Here is a 19,766-nt window from a genome sequence, read left to right on the forward strand (position 1 = left end):
TACGCTCATGGCGGGGCTGGCAGCAGGTTGGATAACCCCAGGGACAGGCGTCAGAGCTGGTTCGGACCCTCTTTGGTCGTCGTCGTCCAGATGGATCACCTCCGAAGGAAGCCCGACTGAACAAAATAAAAATACAGAAAAAGATCAAGATCAAAGACAACACTCGCGAAACGGTAATACAGCTCTCGGAGTCGTGACAACGTACCTTGCTGGGACGTGGCAGCGTCATTAGTGTCCATGTGATCGTCACCCTGACGCGGCAGAGAGGTGGCGGAGGTAGCAGCTCTGTTGAGTGAAATCCATTCGACGGGTAAATATGAATTCCCAAAAAGAAGAGTCCAATCGGATACTGAAGGAAGATGGAAGAGCAAAGATACTTACGCTGAGGCGACCGGAACAATGATCCTCATCCGGGGCAAAGCTTTCTGAGGTTTAGACCCGCTGGGTTTAGCCACCTTGGACGGCTGATCCACGGGCTCGGCATTAGAACCCCTGGTTCTCTTCACACTCCGAGCAATCGCGGGCACGGGAGGAGTCGACGGAACAACGGGGTCTTGACGGTGCTTGGTTCGGTGTTCTGGTGGTGAGGGTGACGAGCTCTACTCTTCACTCTCCTCCTCCTCCTCTTCTGTTTCCTCCTCCTTCTCCCTACTGTCAGAGACGTACATGGAACTACCCGCGCTACCCTCCATGATGCCTTCTTCTTCCTCGACCGGATCCCCACTTGAGACTGCAGAATGCCAATTCGTCCACTCCTGCACAAAACACAGTCGGCAACGTCAGTCGGCGAGACAAGAAAAGTAATAAAACTGAGAAGGTGAAAAGCACTCGATAACATGTACTCACCTCATTCGGAGGAGGATTTTGGGCGCGGAAGGCCTTCACCCGCCGAGCTCCCACGGGGTTATCACATGTGCCCGTGATGCTACAGACCCACGCACCCACGGTCTCCTCGCTCACGTCTTCAGGATGGAACCGAGTGGTATCCGAAGGCCCCGTGTAATGCCACGTTGTGTGGTCTCGGGCCTAGAGCGGCTGGATGCGTCGACCCAAAAAAGTCTCCAACAGGTCCATGCTGGTGACTCCGTTCTGGACGACGGTTATCAGCGCGTCGATCAAAGGCTGGATCTGGGCTTTTTCTCCCTTAGAGAGCGCTAGCTTCCTGGGAGGGCCCGAACGGTCTAAACTAAAGGGTGGTAACCCACTAGGAGCATTCGGGCAGGCAATGTCCTCGCAATAGAACCAGGACGATTGCTAGTTCCTAACAGACTCGGATAGCTGAAGGGAGGGATAACTACTTTTCGTTTTCTTCTGAAATCCTAAACCCCCGCAGAGCTGGAGGATGTGTGTCTTATCATCAGGCTAGCTAAGTTTCTTAACTGTTTGAGATCTAGCAGAGAAAACATATTTGAAGAGCCCCCATTGGGGAGGACATCCTATGAAACACTCGTAGAGGGTGATGAATGCGGAAAGATGAGCTATCGCATTCGGCGGAAAGTGATGGAGTTGCGCCCTGAAGTAGTTCATAATACCTCGGAAGAAAGGATGGGGAGGCAGGGAGAAACCTCTGGCCACGTGGCTGAGCAGCAGGACGCGCTCCCCCTCCCTCGGCGCCGGCTCCATCTCGCCTTCCGGCAGCCTCCAAGACTTATCGACGACCATGACGTGCTCCACCAGCTCCAGCACGACGGTCTTCCTCACTATGGAGGGGAGGATGTCCCCCTGGATCCAGCCCGCCGGCAACGCCCGCTTCCGCCGCTGAGTGGAGGCCACCCCCTTCTTCTTCTTCTTCGCCTCAAGCTTGCTGGTCTGCCCCTTCGTCATGGCGAGGGCGACGGATCCGCAGAGGAGGAGGGGAAGGAGGTGGCTAGAGGTGTGCAGGGAGTTGCGGGGAGGCGAGATCAATGGGAGGAAGACGAGCAGCGCAACAGGAAGGTTCGCCAGGAAGGCTTTAAAAGGCCTCCGACTGAGTCACCTACAGGTGGGCCCAAGATCTTATCCTCCCAACCGACTGCTGCAAGATTAGTGGAGAAGATCATGGCACGGTAATCGAGGAGGCGAAATCTACTCAATGGTGATGACGTCATCCCCGCTGAGGGCGCGGCAACCGAAATTTGAGAGTCCCGGAAAATCCGGCGCTGTCAGTATGACCGGTCTCGTCGAAAGATTCCGCGGAAGCAATCGGTCCCTCACAGTTCGTTTCGCTTCCATATTCACTCGGATCACTAGCCGCAAAGATAAAATGGATCGAGGCAGACAACGCTAAGATCACCTCAATACCAGTCGGCTCCAAACTCCGGACATCACTTCATCATCCCAGCCCCGATCCATTCGGGGACTAATGATGGGGTTATAGTCCCATGGTAGGGTCATAGGTCTGCCCTATAGGTCCTACCCAAGGACTACCCTTCATAGGGGACAAGGCCCTTAGAAAGTTCCGATTGAACTAAGGACGCCCCCATCATCCAGTCGGCGACGGTCCACTCGGAGCATATCTAACGTGCCGATTGGAATCCACTCTGTACATTGTAACCTCCTAGGAGGGCAACCGTCATACGTTTTCATACACCATAACTAGCATTTAAGGCTTACGTTACCAGTAACGCCAGAATTTACTCGCCACTACTCCACCCCTGTCCACCGGACCATTATGAAGGGCAGTGCACTCTATATAAGTCGCCCTTCACCACTGGTACACGGGTTGGCACTTGCTGTAATTCCTTAATACACTCGACACAAAGCTCCCAAGAGCACTGAGACGTAGGGCTTTTACCTCCACCATAGAGGGGCCTGAACTCATACATCCTCGCCGTAGCTAAGGCTCTGCCCACATACTTTCGTACCCCGTACTTCTACTGTCAGACTTATACCCACGACACATCTCTTGCATTTACTTTGTTTGCCAGTTGCCTCTCGTTTTCCTCTCGCCCACTTCAAAATTTGCCTCTTTCGTTTGCCTTTTCGTTCGCCCTTTTTCTCGCCTGCTTTCTGTTCGCTTGTGTGCTATGTGCCTTCAATATGCTTGCATCTTCGCTTGCTGAAAATCTAGTGGTATGGATCCTCATCCACTTGCTAATCTCTTTAAGAGATCCAATTATGTTGATCCAATTGCTAGTGAGTTGAGTGCACTTGACTATCTTTATGGAGTTTTGCTTGAGATGCGTGAATCTAAAAATTGTGAGGAAGAAATTTACGAAGTGATTCACGAGGGCTCCTTGAATGAAAAGCATGATTGCAATGGTTTCACTTAAAATTCTATTAGTGACAACCATGCTAAGAATATGCAAAACCCTAAGCTTGGGGATGCTAGTTTTGCTATGTCCACTACTTCTTGCAATGATCATGAGTGGGGCGATGATTTTTCTTATGATCTTGAAAATTTGTTTAAGCCTCATGATTAATATGATATTTGCAATATTATTGAAAGTGGGTTTGGAGAAGTCATGACTTTAGTTGATGTTAATCCCACTATTTTTGAAGAGCGTCAACTTTGCATGCATGTGGATCATGAAAATAATATCCTATGTGATAGTTACATTGTTGAATTGGAATATGATCCCACATGTAATTTCTATGAGAGAGGAAAATATTGTGGTAGAAACTTTCATGTTACCAAATTACCCCTTGTTATGTGGAGATTCCAATTGTCTCTTTCTTCTTGCCTGTATATGGCAACTATTGGTTGTCTTGACAATATGTTTTCCTATAAAATGCCAATGCATAGGAAGTATGTTAGACTTAGATGTGATTTTCACATGCTCTATGATGCTCTCGTTGTGCTTTAATTCTTGTCTTTTGTGTGAGCTTCATTGATTTATCAATGCCTAGCTAAGGGCGTTAAACAATAGCGCTTGTTGGGAGGCACCCCAATGAATTTATCTTTTTCTTTCTGTTTTGTTGCGTCCACGCCATCATAATTCTGTTGTGATTCTGTTTTTTGTGTTTGTTTTTGTGTTTGAGCCAAGCAAAACCTTTATGACTAGTCTTGGTAATGGTTGTTTGATCCTGCTGGAAAAAGACAGAAACTTTTCGCTCACGAGATGATTTTTCATTTTTATTCGGAAAGGGATTTTGAGTCGATTCTTTTTTCTGCTGGTTGATATGCTTTTTTCCCAGGCCTTCAAACATTTTCAGATTTTTTGAGGTAAAATAAGTATATGAAGTATACAAATTGCTACACACTGGTCTGTTTTTGACAGATTCTGTTTTTTTTGTTAAGTTGGTTGCTTGTTTTGATGAAACTATGGTTATTATAGGGGGGTACTACCCATGGAAAAGTGAGAATACAGTAGCCCAACACCAATATAGATAGAATTCAAGTTTGCTACAGTACCAAAAGAAGTGGTAGTTTGTTTTCTTGTACTAATGTTATCACGAGTTTCTGTTTAAGTTTTGTGTTGTGAAGTTTTCAAGTTTTGGGTGATGTTCTCATGGATGATGAGATAAGGAGTGGAAAGAGCTCAAGCTTGGGGATGCCCAAGGCATCCCAAGCCAAATTCAAGGACACCAAAAGCCTAAGCTTGGGGATGCCCCGGGAAGGCATCCCCTCTTTCGTATTCAATCCACGGGTAACATTACTTGGAGATATTTTTTTATTCACCACATGATATGTGTTTTGCTTGGAGCGTCTTGTATATTAGGAGTCTTTTCTTTTTGTTGTGTGATACGTCTGCAACGTATCTATAATTTTTGATGGTTTTTCATGCTATTATCTTGTCAAACTTTGGATGTTTTGCATGCCGTTTATACATTTTTTGGGACTAACTTATTAACTCAGTGCCAAGTGCCAGTTCCTGTTTTTTCCATGTTTTTAACCCCTTTCAGAGGAGATTTTGAAATGGAGTCCCAACGTAAGAAGAAGAAGGAGAAGAAGGAGGAGAAGAAGAAGGAGAAGAAGGAGAAGAAGGATAAGAAGAAGGAGACAAAAGGATAAGAAGAAGGAAGAGGAGAAGGAGAAGGAAGAAAGAAGAAGGAAGAGGAAAAAGGAGAAGAAGGAGGAGAGGGAGGAGGAGAAGAAGAAGGGGACAAAAGGATAATAAGAAGGAAGAGGAGAAGGAGAAGAAGGAGAAGAAGAAGGAGAAGAAGAAGGAGAAGGAGCTCCCGCTCCTTCTCCTTCTTCTTCTCCTTCTTCTTCTCCTTCTTCTCCTTCTCCTTCTCCTCTTCCTTCTCCTTCTCCTTCTTCTCCTTCTCCTCTTCCTTCTCATTCTCCTCCTCCTCCTCCTCCTCCTCCTTTTTCTTCTTCTTCTCCTCTTCCTTCTCCTTCTCCTCTTCCTTCTCCTTCTCCTCCTTCTCCTCCTCCTCCTCCTTCTTTTACTTCTTCTTCTCTTTCTCTTCTCCTATAGTTAGTTAGGCTTCCACCTAAATGACATAATTCGCTTAGTTAGCTCCTAAATGGTCTATACTTAGCTAATTTCTCTCCGAAATAACCTATATATACACTACTTCATCTAGTATTATTTTTCTAACTTTCTTATTTGTCATTTTGCAGATTACCTTCACTTCACGGGAAGCTTGGTTGATGGAATGCTTGAAGATGATTTCTTGTACCATGTGTTGTATTGAAACTATTGTAGTATATGAATATATGAAACTTTGTATGCACGTGGATGAAACTAGTGTAATATATGGTTTGGTACGGATGTAACTTCCATAATATGTATGCACTATGGATGAGAGTTATTTTAATATGGTTATGAGTACGGAAAGATATTTATTTATGTTAAATACATATATATATCCAGATTATTGTTAAAAATGCTGGATATAACAAAAAACAAATAAAAAAGGGGCTGGTTCCCCTCTTTGCCGTCTGCCCCCACATGGCAAAGGGGGGGAGGCAGACGGCAAAGGGGGGAATCTGCCCCCCTCTCTCCCCTCTTTGCCGTCTGCCCCCACATGGCAAAGGGGGGGAGGCAGACGGCAAAGGGGGGAATCTGCCCCCCCTCTCCCCCCTCTTTGCCGTCTGCCCCCACATGGCAAAGGGGGGGAGGCAGACGGCAAAGGGGGGAATCTGCCCCCCCTCTCCCCCCTCTTTGCCGTCTGCCCCCACATGGAAAAGGGGGGAGGCAGACGGCAAAGGGGGGAATCTGCCCCCCCTCTCTCCCCTCTTTGCCGTTTGCCACCACATGGCAAAGGGGGGAGGCCTGCCGTTAACACTTAACGGGGACGTTGCAATATATGTCGTCCCACTTATTTTGCCGTCCGCCCCCTCATGGCAAAGATTCTTTGCCGTCCGCTTTGTGAAAGCAGACAGCAAAGAGGCTCTTCACCGGATTTTTTTTTACCGTCTACTTTGCCGTCTGCTGACCGACGGCAAAGCCTTTGCCGTCCGTGGTAGCCCCCTTTGCCGTCCGCCTTGGCAGACGGCAAATTTCTGAATTTCAGTAGTGATTCCCATAAATTCCAGAAAAAAACAGGAGATCATCACAATCACTTTTCCGCCGCCGCAAGCTTCTGTATCCGCAAGATCCGATACGGGGCATGTCCTGGTGCCCTGCCGGAGGGGGATTCAGACACGGAGGGCTTCTTCATCTACACCATGACCTCTCCGATGATGCATGAGTAGTTCACCATAGACCTATGGGTCCATAGCTAGTAACTAGATGGCTTCTTCTCTCTCTTGGATCTTCAATACGAAGTTCTCCATGATCTTCTTGGAGATCTATCCGATGTATTCTTCTTTTGCGGTGTGTTTGTCGAGATCCGATGAATTGTGGATTTATGATCAGATTATCTATGACTCTTATTTGAGTTTCTTCTGATCTCTCTTATGCATGATTTCATATCCTTGTAATTCTCTTCGAGTTGTGGGTTTTGTCTGGCCAACTAGATCTATGATTCTAGCAATGGGAGAAGTGCTTGGTTTTGGGTTCATACCGTGTGGTGACCTCACCCAGTGACAGAAGGGGTAGCGAGGCACGCATCGTGTTGTTTCCATAAAGGGTAAAAAGATGGGGTTTTCATCATTGGTTTGAGATTATCCCTCTACATCATGTCATCTTGCTTAAAGCGTTACTTTGTTCGTCATTAACTCAATATACTAGATGCATGATGGATTGCGGTCGATGTGTGGAGTAATAGTAGTAGATGCAGAAAGTATCGGTCTACCTGTCTCGGACGTGATGCCTATATGTATGATCATTGCCTTGGATATCGTCATGACTTTGCACGGTTATATCAATTGCTCGACAGTAATTTGTTCACCCACCGTGATACTTGCTATTTTGAGAGAAGCCTCTAGTGAACACTATGGCCCCCATGGTCTACTCCACACCATATTTCTAGCCTTACACTTTTTACTTCGTTGTAGTTTCCGCCTTCCGATCTCACTTTGGAAACAAGCTTGAAGGGATTGACAACCCCTTTGAAGCGTTGGGTGCAAGCTTGTTTGTGTTTGCGTAGGTACTCTAGACTTGACGAGACCCTCCTTCTGGATCGATACCTTGGCTCTCAAACTGAGGGAAATACTTACTGCTCCTGTGCTGCATCACCCTTTCATCTTCAAGGGAAAAACCAACGCAAGCCCAGCCTCTGTCAACGTGTTAATTTCTGGCGCTGTTGTTTGTGGGATAGCATTGTGTCACAATGATCCTTGTTGCACACCTTTTTGAGAGAGAGACATGCAGTCATCGTGATTTTTCTAGAACGCTCATAGTGCTTCACTTATATCCATTGAGCTAGATACTTTTGCTCTAGTGTTCTTCACTTATATCTTTTAGAGCACGGTGGTGCGTGACTTGGTAGTTGGCTTATGCTATGAAAGTAGTCCCAAATGTGATAGGTACCCAAAGAGGATGCAAAAACCTCCATATTCATGTGCATTCAATAAAAAGAGAAGTTTTGATTCCTCTCAAATAGTTTTGAGACGTGGATTTGGTAATATTAAGAGCTATGTTAGTAGGGTGTTGTGAATATAGAAATACTTGTGTTGAAGTTAGTGATACCCGTAGCATGCAGGTATGGTGAATAGCTATGTTAGGAAGTTGTAGCATAATTGATCTATTGATTGTCATCCTTTGTGTTGAGGTCGGGATCGCGCGATGGTTAACACCTACCAACCCTTCCCCTCGGAGTATGCGTTTAGCACTTTGTTTCGATTAGTAATAAAAACTTTTGCAACAAGTATGTGAGTTCTTCATGACTAATGTGAGTCCATCGTATAGATGCACTTTCACCTTCCACCATTGCTAGCCCCTTTAGTGCCGCGCAACTTTCGTCGGTGCACAAACCCACCATATGCCTTCCTCAAAACAGCCACCATACCTACCTACTATGGCATTTTTATAGCCATTCCGAGATATATTGCCATGCAACTCCCACCGTTCCGTCTCATAACTTGTGCCGTCACTCTCATCTTGCCATTGCATGATCGAAGGATAGCTAGCGAGATGTTTTAACGTCATACGCCATGCTAGATCATTGCACATCCCGGTACACTGCTGGAGGCATTTCCTATGGAGTCATCATCATTGTGAGCTTTGAGTCGTGAGTAAATAAAAGTGTGATGATCATCATTATTAGAGCATTGTCCCATGTGAGGAAAAAAGAGCGGCTAAAGAGCCCAAAAACAAAAAAAAGAGAAAATAAAAGAAAAGCAAAAAATAGAGGCCTAAGAGCCCAAATGAAAAAAAGAGAGAAGGGACAATGCTACTATCTTTTTCCACACTTGTGCTTCGTAATAACACCATGTTCTTCATGATTGAGAGCTTCTTGCTTTTTCACTGCCATATGCTAGTGGGAATCTTCATTATATAACTTGGCTTGTATATTCCAATGATGGGCTTCCTCAAAATTGCCCTAGGTCTTCGTGAGCAAGCAAGTTGGATGCACACCCACTAGTTTCCCTTTTGAGCTTTCAGGTACTTATAGCTCTAGTGCATCTATTGTATGGCAATCCCTACTCATTCACATTGATATCTATTAATGGGCATCTCCATAGCCTTTTGATACGCCGAGTCAATGTGACCATCTCCTCCTTTTTGTCTCACAACCACCACCACACTCTGTTCCACTTATAGTGTTATATCCATGGCTCGCGCTCATGTATTACGTGATAGTTATAAAAAGTTTGAGAAAGTAAGAGTGCGAAAACTATTACTTGGCCAATACCAGGGTTGTGCATGAGTTACATTTGTTGTGTGAGGATGATGGAGCATAGCCAGACTATATGATTTTGTAGGGATAACTTTCCTTGGCCTTGATATTTTGAAAGTTCATGATTACCTTGCTAGTTTGCTTGAAGTATTATTATTTTCATGTCAATAGCAAACTATTGTTTTGAATCTTACGGATCAGAACATTCATGTCACGTGAAAGAAGTTGCAAAGGACAACTATGCTAGGTAGCATTCCACATCAAAAATTCATTCTTTATCACTTCCCTACTCGAGGACGAGCAGGAGTTAAGCTTGGGGATGCTTGATACGTTTCCAGCGTATCTATAATTTTTTATGGTTTCATGCTATTATCTTGTCAAACTTTGGATGTTTTGCATGCCTTTTATATATTTTCTGGGACTAACTTATTAACTGAGTGCAAGTGCGAGTTCTTGTTTTTTCCATGTTTTTGACCCCTTTTAGAGGAGATTTTGAAAGGGAGTCCAAACAGAAGAAAATCCCTGAAAAGATTATTTCCGTAACGGAAGAAGATCGAGAAGCTTGAGTGCCAAGGCAGGGGAGCCACAGGGGCCCCACAAGCCCCCACCCCGCGGCCAGGGGGGTAGGACGCGGCCAGGGGGTAGGCCGTGGCCCACAGGCTTGTGGGCCCCTTGGGCGCCCTCTGCGCTAGGGGTTGCGCCAATATATTCCCTAAAAATCCCAAAAAAATCAGGAGATCATCGAAATCACTTTTCCGCCGCCGCAAGCTTCTGTCTCCGCAAGATCCCATCTGGGGCATGTTCTGGTTCCCTGTCGGAGGGGGGATTCAGATACGGAGGGCTTCTTCATCAACACCATGACCTCTCCGATGATGCGTGAGTAGTTCACCATAGACCTACGGGTCCATAGTTAGTATCTAGATAGCTTCTTCTCTCTCTTGGATCTTCAATACAAAGTTCTCCATGATCTCCATGGAGATCTATCCGATGTAATCTTCTTTTGCGGTGTGTTTGTCGAGATCCGATGAATTGTGGATTTATGATCAGATTATCTATGAATCTTATTTGAGTTTCTTCTGATCTCTCTTATGCATGATTTCATATCCTTGTAATTCTCTTCGAGTTGTGGGTTTTGTTTGGCCATCTAGATCTATGATTCTTGCAATGGGAGAAGTGCTTGGTTTTGGGTTCATACCGTGCGGTGACCTCCCCCAGTGACAGAAGGGGTAGCGAGGCACAAATCATGTTGCCATCAAGGGTAAAAAGATGGGGTTTTCATCATTGGTTTGAGATTATCCCTCTACATCATGTCATCTTGCTTAAAGCGTTACTTTGTTCGTCATGAACTCAATACACTAGATGCATGCTGGATAGCGGTCGATGTGTGGAGTAATAGTTGTAGATGCAGAAAGTATCGGTCTACTTGTCTCGGACGTGATGCCTATATGTATGATCATTGCCTTAGATATCGTCATGACTTTGCACGGTTCTATCAATTGCTCGACAGTAATTTGTTCACCCACCGTGATATTTGCTATTTTGAGAGAAGCCTCTAGTGAACACTATGGCCCCCGGGTCTACTCCACACCATATTTTCAGCCTTATACTTTTTACTTCGTTGCACTTTCCGCCTTCAGATCTCACTTTGCAAACAATCTTGAAGGGATTGAAAACCCCTTTGAAGCGTTGGGTGCAAGCTTGTTTGTGTTTGCGTAGGTACTCTGGACTTGACGAGACCCTCCTTCTGGATCGATACCTTGGTTCTCAAACTGAGGGAAATACTTATTTCTCCTGTGCTGCATCACCCTTTCCTCTTCAAGGGAAAAACCAACGCAAGCCCAGTCTCCGTCAACGTGTCAATTTCTGGCACTGTTGTTTGAGAAGTAGCAGAAGGATTTCTGGCGCCGTTGCCGGGGAGGAAGAAAAACAAACATGAAACTAAACAAAAAAAGGGGGGGTGAGGGAATCGAACCCACGACCTGCTGGTCGACACCCCACCGCACAGGCCACTCCGCTAGCTACTTGGATCTCAACACAGAGGGGGGTGTTGCTCTTTTGAGCAGACCCCTCTGTGCTATACTGAAACTGCGGCGACTGAAGTAGGAAGTCTCACGGCAAGCTCTCTGGTGACGAATCGACTACGACGACTACAACTCGATGCTGGCGGTGGAAGAGGGAACCCCAGGGGTTCCATTCCCGGGGCTAGCTCCCTGGGAGGAGGCCCACTGTGTCGGCTCGACGACATGGTTGTCTACTATTTCGGCGGCGACAGCAAAGACCCACAGCGATGCATCGACGACGCTACGGGGAAGGAGAGAGGGGAAGGTGACGCGAAGCTTACCTTGAGGGGCTCGGTGACGCGCCTGGTGCCGAGAAGAGGAAGAAGATACAAAGGGCGACGGCGACGAGCATGCTCTGCTCCGGCGCCGACCAGGCCGACGTGGGGAAGAAGGAGAGGAGGGGATCTGGCCCCTAGCGACGGGAACGGGTCGAGGAAGGAACCATCATCCTCCCTACCCCCTTGGCCTCCCCGGGAACTATAGCCAGCGACGAGGAGACGACGGGGAGCGACAGCGACTCTCTGAACTTGTTCTCTCCTTTCTCTGAATCTCTTACCTAAGAGGGAGAGGGAAGGGGAGAAAGGAGAGGCTGGCGGCACGATGGAGGATAGGGGTAAACCTACCGGGGCGTGCACGTCGAGGGGCCTATATAGGCACGGGTGGGACGGCTGACGGCGTGCGTGGCCTCTCTTTCCCTCTCGCTGACTGATGGAAAGAAGGGGGAGGAGGAAACGGTGTCAGAAGGAGGAAGAAAGGAACGGCGAACGGGCTCCAGCGCGCCGAGGGGAGCAGATGGGCCAGGCCCACACATCTATCTCTCTCTATTTCAAAAAAGCAGTTCTTTCTTTTTAAACAAAACAGCTTTGGCATAAAAAGAGAAGTAAACCAGAATAACAGGAAAATAAAGAGGAAAATAAATACGGGTCTCTAAAATGCTGCTCCTATTTGTGAAAATAGAAGTGACATTTTAGAGCAAAGAAAATTAACTGATTTTTGTTATAAATCAGCCCGTGCTTTCAAATAAAACAAAAAGAAAATAGTTTCAAATCAGAGATGTTTGACATCCACAATTAGTTGAAAGAATTAACAAGAAATATGAACATTTTTGAAACCCCAAAACAAAAACATAATTATGCCTCAAACAAATATAAGAAGAGAGGGGATTTTGGCCTATGGTGCAACTTAAACATAGAAATCATTGTTGCACCCACACCACACAAGCCTCATGAGTTCACCACACAAAAGTAGACAAGATGGAGACACACACAAAAATGATATGATGCATGAGATGCACATGAAATGACAACACATGAAATGATAACCACCTCATTACTTCCGTACATGGGTTCAACAAGGTCTCCACAATTGTAAAGGGGTTACAAATAAGGAAAGAAAACATCTGGGATGTTACAACTCTCCCACACTACAAGAGGATCTCGACCCGAGATCTAGGACTGGAAAAACTCAAGAAATTCGGAACAGAGGTGATCATCGCGCTTCCAAGTGGCCTCTTTGTTGGAGCGATGTGACCATTGCACTTTGAGAAACTTGATTGACTTATTGCGGGTCTTGCGGTCAGTCACTTCAAGAACTTCAACATGATGCTCACGGTAGGTCGGGTTGGAGGTCGATATCCTGAAGATCAATTGTGTGCTCGGAAGTCTTGAAGCATCTCCGGAGCAGAGAGACATGAAACACGTCATGCACATTTGAGAAGTTGGAAGGGAGCTCTAACTGATATGCAAGATCGGCTGTCTTGCCAACAATTCTGAATGGCCCAAGAAAACGAGGAGCAAGCTTTCCTTTGATGCCGAAACGCTGAGTGCCCTTCATGGGAGACACTTTGAGATAAACGAAATCATCGAGCTAAAAATTCATGTCACGATGCTTTTTATCGTAGCAGCTCTTCTAACGGGACTGCGTTGCTTTGAGATTATCCCGAATGAGACGACTCATTTCTTCTGCTTTAGCAATCATGTCATTCCCAAGAATCTGAGGCTCACCAGTCTTTGACCAATTGAGCGGGGTACGACACTTCCTGCCATAAAGAATCTCGAATGGAGCCTTGCCTGAGCTTGCCTAAAAGCTGTTGTTATATGAAAACTCAACAAAAGGTAGACAGTCTTCCCACTTCATGCCAAACGAAATCACACAAGATCTTAGTATTTCCTTGAGGACCTGATTGAATCTCTCAACTTGCCCACTTTTCTGAGGATGGAAGGTTGTACTGAATCAAATCTTAGTACCCATCACAGACTGAAATGAATCCCAAAACTTGGAAGTAAAGATGCTTCCACAATCCGAAGATATCAGCATTGGAACACCAGGCAATGAGACTATCCTTGACGTATACAACTTTGCAAGCTGAGATGGCGAGATAAACTCCTTGACTGGAAGGAAATGAGCAACTTTGGTCAAGTTGTTTATGACGATGAAGATGGCATCATTGCCTTTCTTGGACTTCGGAACCCCAGTGACGAAATCCATCCCAACATGATAGAATTTCCACTCGAGAATGGGCAAGGGATGCAGGAGACCTGCTGGACGTTGATGCTGTGCTTTCATTCTGCAAGAGACATCACGTTCATTCACGAACTGATCAATTTCATGCTTCATGCGAGTCCACCAAAAGGTATGTTTCAGTTCCTGATTCATTTTGGAGCTTCCTGGATGTATCGAGTGAAGGGAATTATGGGCTTCTTCCATGATACCCTTCCTGAGATCCCCTTTCAGAACGACAAGGCGATCCTCGAAGAACAAGGTATCTCTGTCATCAACACTGAAGCACTTATATTTGGGAATGCTCTTTGCCAAGCCAATCTTAACTTTCTTCACCATTGCATCAAGAAGTTGAGCTTGCCGGACTTGGTCTTTCCAAGGTAGGAGAAATCTAGAGATTAGCAAGAAATCCCTGAGGTACTAATTGAAGGTTGAGCTTTCTCAAAGAATCACAAAGATCAGGCTGGAGAGGCTTCAGAATGAGACTGCTGCAGTAAGCCTTTCTGCTCAAAGCATCTGCAATGACATCAACTTTTCCTGGAGTGTAGTCAACACTCGGATTGTAATCTTGGAGCATTTCCACCCAACGTGTTTGCCGAAGATTGAGGTTAGGCTGGGTGAAGATGTATTTGAGACTCTTGTCATCGGTGTAGACATCAACCCGTTTGCCCAACAAGAGATGTCTCCAAGTCATCAAAGCATATACCACTGCCGCCAACACAAGATCATGAGTGGGGTAATTCTTCTCACTTGGCTTCAACTGCCTCGAGGTATAAGCTACCACTTTCTTCTCTTGCACCAGAACTGCACCAACACCTTGAAGAGAGGTATCGCAGAACACTTGAAGAGTTTTGGAATCACCAGGAGGAATCAAGACTGGAGTAGAAGTGAGCTTATCTTTGAGTGTGTCGAAGGCCAACTGACACTCTGGAGACCAGACATACTTCACACCCTTCTGAAGAAGACTAGAGAGAGGCTTAGCAATATTGGTGAAATTCTCAACGAATCTTCTGCAATTGCTTGCAAGCCCGAGAAAACTTCGAAGCTGCTTCACATTCTGTGGAGGTTCCCTCTCAACAATGGCCTCCACCTTTGATGGATCAACCTTGATGCCCTCGGCAGAGATGATGTGCCCAAGGTACACAACTTCCTTCAACCAGAACTCACATTTGGAGAACTTGGCATAGAACTTATGATCTCTTAGCTTATCGAGCACAAGCCTGAGATGTTCTTCATGCTCTTCCTCAGTTTCCGAAAAGACCAGAATGTCATCAAGATACAACAAGACAAATTCATTCTTGAATGGGGAGAAGATATAATTCATCATCCGACAGAAGGTCGGTCGAGCATTGCCAGACCGAAAGACATCACCGTGTACTCATATGAGCCAAAGCTTGTCCTGAAAGTAGTCTTGGGAATGTCCTCTTCACGAATGCGAATCTAATGATAGCCCATCCTGAGATCAAGCTTCGAGAAAATATTAGCCCCTTTAAGTTGCTCAAACAACTCATTGATGTTGGGAAGTGGATACTTGTTTTTGATTGTTTTCTTATTCAATGGACGGTAATCGACACAGAGTCGGTCCGTGCCATCCTTCTTCTTGACGAAAAGAACTCCACACCCCCAAGGAGATGAGCTTGGTCTGATCAGACCCAGATGTTCTTGATCATCAAGTTGTTTCTTCATCTCCTTCAGCTCTTCTGGACCCAGTTTGTACGTCTGCTTGCATACTGGTTCAGTACCCGGTTCAGGCTCAATTACGAACTCAACTGCGTGGTGCAGAGGCATTCCTGGCAGCTCTTCAGTAAAGACATCTTCGTACTCGCAGACCACTTGGACTTGAGAAATTGGAGAGATCTCACCCTTCTCATTCAAGGAAAACAGACTGACCGTGTCATCACGCGCCGCGAAGATAATCACGTCCTCCGAAGGATGAGTTAGCTTCACTTCTTTAGCTTCACAATCAATAGACGCCTTTTTCATAGCAAACCAATCCATCCCAAGAATAAAATCAATATCAGACTTGCCAAGGATAATTGGAGAAGCCACAAAAGAATAACCACCCATTTTGACAGAGACCTTCGGAACCACCAGGTTCGCATGCATAAATAAACCCGGGGAAACCACTGACAAAGGTCTAGGCAACTTTTCATGATGCAAATGATGCTTTGCCGCAAACGAACAAGATATGGAAGAATGCGATGCACCAGAATCAAACAAGACCTTTGCAGGAAAATCATTAACCACGAGATTACCCATTATCACGTCTGAGGAGTTTTCTGCTTCAGCTGCATTCACCATATTGACTCGCGCATACCTGGGACTGAACTTCACCATAACATTGCCTGGAGGCTTTCGTGGAGGATGGGGCGGAAGACGCTGCTGATTGATGCACTTGTTGGAGTAGTGACCCTTCTGCCCACACTTGTGACAAGTGACATCTGAGAGCAGTCGGAATTGCACTTGAGGATTCCCTTGCTTCTGCTACTGAAACCTGTGTTGGAATGCTGGGTTGGGTGGGTGGGAAGAACCACGACCACGTGACTACTTGAACTACTGAGTCTACCGAGGAGGAGGAGGAGACACCCAATATTTCTGCTGCTTCTGAACCACCTGAGTTGAGGCCGAGGAGTTGGAATCCCTAAAACGTTTCCTCAAATTCTCCAGTTTGAGCAAAACTTCTTCTGCCCTGAGAGTCAAGTTATAGAACTTATCAAACTCATCGGGATCGTGCAAGGCAAGGGCCAGCTGCAAGTCTTCTCTCAGACCACCTCTGAACTGATAGATCTTGCTCTTCTGATCTGGAATGTCCTCCAAAGCATATCGAGCCAGCTCGTGGAACTCGACATTCTACTTGTACATAGAAGATCCTCCTTGGTTCAAGCGTCTGAACTTCTCATGCATCTCTTCCACAAACTAGACGGGATATAGTGAGACCTGAAATCTTTGCAGAAATCGTCCCAACTGATCATTCTGCCTCCCGTGGAGTCCTTCAACTGCTGCCACCAAACTGTTGCCTGCCCCTTGAGCTGAAATGTTGCAAACTTGCTGAAGTCCTCTGGACGGACATTGCTGCACTCAAAGTGTTTGATCATGTCCCGAATCTAGTGCTCAACATCGAATGGCTAGTCACAAGACGTGAAGGACTTTGGCTGATTCACCAGGAATTGATTCAGAGATGCAAACTGATGAGCACCATGGTTGAAATTGCCGTGCTGCTGATTGTTCCTCTCTTGCAACAACTGAATTAACATCTGGGTGTTAGCATTTGGTGCAGCCATCACCGCTTGCGATGCCTCAGGAGGAGGAGGCGGTGGCGGCTGATGAGGCACAGGAGGCGGTGGCGGAGCATCAGCACCCTCGCGACCTGGATTCTGGTGAGTTGGTGGAGCCATCCTGAAGACGGACAACACGTTAGACCAAAGAATAACATTCAATGTAAAGCTGAATCAATAGGCAGAAATATCTGAACAAGAATACTTAGCAACTGCATTCGAACAATAAATAGTAAGAATGCTCCCTCAAAGTGACTGCAGACAACATCTTATTAAAGACCACTCGCATACCAAGTATGAGCTAGAGCTGCTCGGAACAAACATATGACAGAGATTCCATCCGAAATCTTCGTGGATATGATCGCATGGGCTCGAGCTTAGTAGCCATCCTGTGCAAGGCAGTGCACACGACATACGAAGCGTCCCCGAGTCATAGCAAGTTACAAGGACTCATAAGACACAACGAGAACCGTTGTAAGACGACCGTGAACAAACGGACCCACTGAATGTCGAATCCCAGCCTCACATCATGCATCTGTAGGAAGATTGCCCTATAAGTCACTACCTGATATCCCACCTATGAATTCCCGAAATATCTGGTCATGCAATCTGGTCCACGGATACAAGGAGTAATGAATCACTCAACTCCAATACTAACCCGTCTAGTGTATCACATCCGTCAACACATAACCAGAATCTCGGAACTTCATCTAACACAGACCCTCGTAATCACAACGATACAAAGTGTTGTGATACATCTGGAACTCTCTGCACCAGTACTGGGAACCCGAACTCCTCTCGTCACTACAAGTATTGAATCAATTACAAACATCCTGCGTCCCGAGATACTAAGAAATCTGAATGATAGCGATGTTCTCAAGAATCCCCTGGAGCTCAACTCCCCGGAAGAAATCAAGTCAGACAGGAGGCACTAAGACAGAACTCCGTCACATCGACATCAGATAGATTCCAAAATATCCGCGTGATCCTACAAAAAAAATTGAGCGAGAAGAGGAGTAGAATTAAGATTTCCTAAGTCGTGAACCTCACCAGAGCATAGAAGAGGAGAAAAAAGAAACCTACTCTCCGATATAACTAAGACTCGAATAGTTTAACTAGACTCGACTGGGCCAAGTTCGATCACACAAAGGCTCCTATTTTTGTAAGGCTCTGATTACCAACTTGTAACGACTAAGATGCGTCCCTTTCCTTATTTGGTGGCGAGGCCTCAAAAGGGAAAGGGGCGCATCTACATGTTTCACAAGCGAGATAATCGTAACATTACATAACTGAAAGAGTGACAAGTAGGGTATACACTTGCCATCTGATAAGAACATAGTCATATAGTCATACATGCACACTTACTCAGAACATGGTATGGTCCAGCTACGGACAATAAGAAAATAGATAAAGTTATGAGATCCTGCATGCTGGCCCCATGATCACGACCACGGCCTCTAGTCATCCGGATAAGTCACGTACAGTCTACCAGAGTCCTCATCGAACTCCCACTTCAATTGGCTGTCATCAGGATCTCCTGCATCAGGCGTACCTGTACCTATGGGTGTTTATAGTAAACCGTGAGCCATGAGGACTCAACAATCGAATGACCTTGGTATCAAATCTAGCCGAGTTACTGGGTGAGGAAGGTTAAGTGTTTGGGTTTGCAGCAACCTAAGCATATATGGTGGCTAACTTACGTTGATCAGAGTAAACATGTGGTGGTCTTTGCAAGTCGGTCGAATACTAGATTGATCACTAAGTGATCCTGAACACCTGCTTACGTCAGACATAACCCCACCATGTTCTCGATCAGAGAACGATCTCCGAAAGAGACAGTCACAGTTACGCACTCCGTTGGCAGTTTTATTAGAATTACTTTAAGTTGTCTAGAACCGGGTGTTAACAAAATATCCATATTTGCCACATAACCACGGGCACGACTTTCCGAAAGATTAAACCCTGTAGGGATGCTCCAACTAGTCCATCACAAATTACCACATGCCGCAAAGTAATCCTCTATCACGGAAAACTCGTGATCTCGTCGGATTCCTTAGAGGAAAACCTCAACTTTGAGGAGACCCAAAGTTTCACCGGAATCCCCATGCGCAAGATATCTCATAGAAGGTAAAACTAATCCAGCAAGGCCGCCCGTCATGTCGACGAACCCGATAGGAGCCACGTATCTCGTTCTCAGGACACGACGGATGGGCAGGAAGTCGGGTTGGCTAAATCCTGGGTGACCAGGGGGCGCCGGACATCTCCCAGTTTGGACCAACACTCATGAGGAGCATTGGCCCAGGTTGTTGATTGGATCCTCGGGGTAGCTATTCCCTATGCAATTTTATTAAGTTAATAGCAGATTAAAGCCAAAGTTGGGCCTGGCTGGAAAAGCTTTAATCTAAAATGAATTATCAAGGGGGTCCCCATAACAACCCCAAATGTGTTGGGAGCGCTCAGTTATGGAATAAAACACCGGTAGCCGAAACTAAGGCGGCAACAACAGAACAAATCACCTGGCAAAAGGCTAGGCCTTCCGTTGTTTACCCAGTATATAGGGTGCATTAATTAAGTAGCAGATAAAATGATGATATCAAAATGCCCATGTTATCACATGGACCAGCTCGCACCTGCAACTAGCAAAGCTATCCATTAGAGGTTGAGCAAGCCTACTTAGCCAAATAGCATTTGCTAGGAGAGGGAAGTGTTTGAGGTTTCATGGCAAACATAGATGGCATATCTATCATGTGGTAGGCAGTGGGCATGTAACGAAGGAAACATATCTCTAAGGATAACAAAGGTATAGAAATGGTGTCAAGGTCACGGTCATCTTGCCTGT

The sequence above is a fragment of the Hordeum vulgare genome, chromosome 6H (genome assembly GCF_904849725.1).
Source record: "Hordeum vulgare subsp. vulgare chromosome 6H, MorexV3_pseudomolecules_assembly, whole genome shotgun sequence".
Classification (NCBI taxonomy): Eukaryota; Viridiplantae; Streptophyta; class Magnoliopsida; order Poales; family Poaceae; genus Hordeum; species Hordeum vulgare.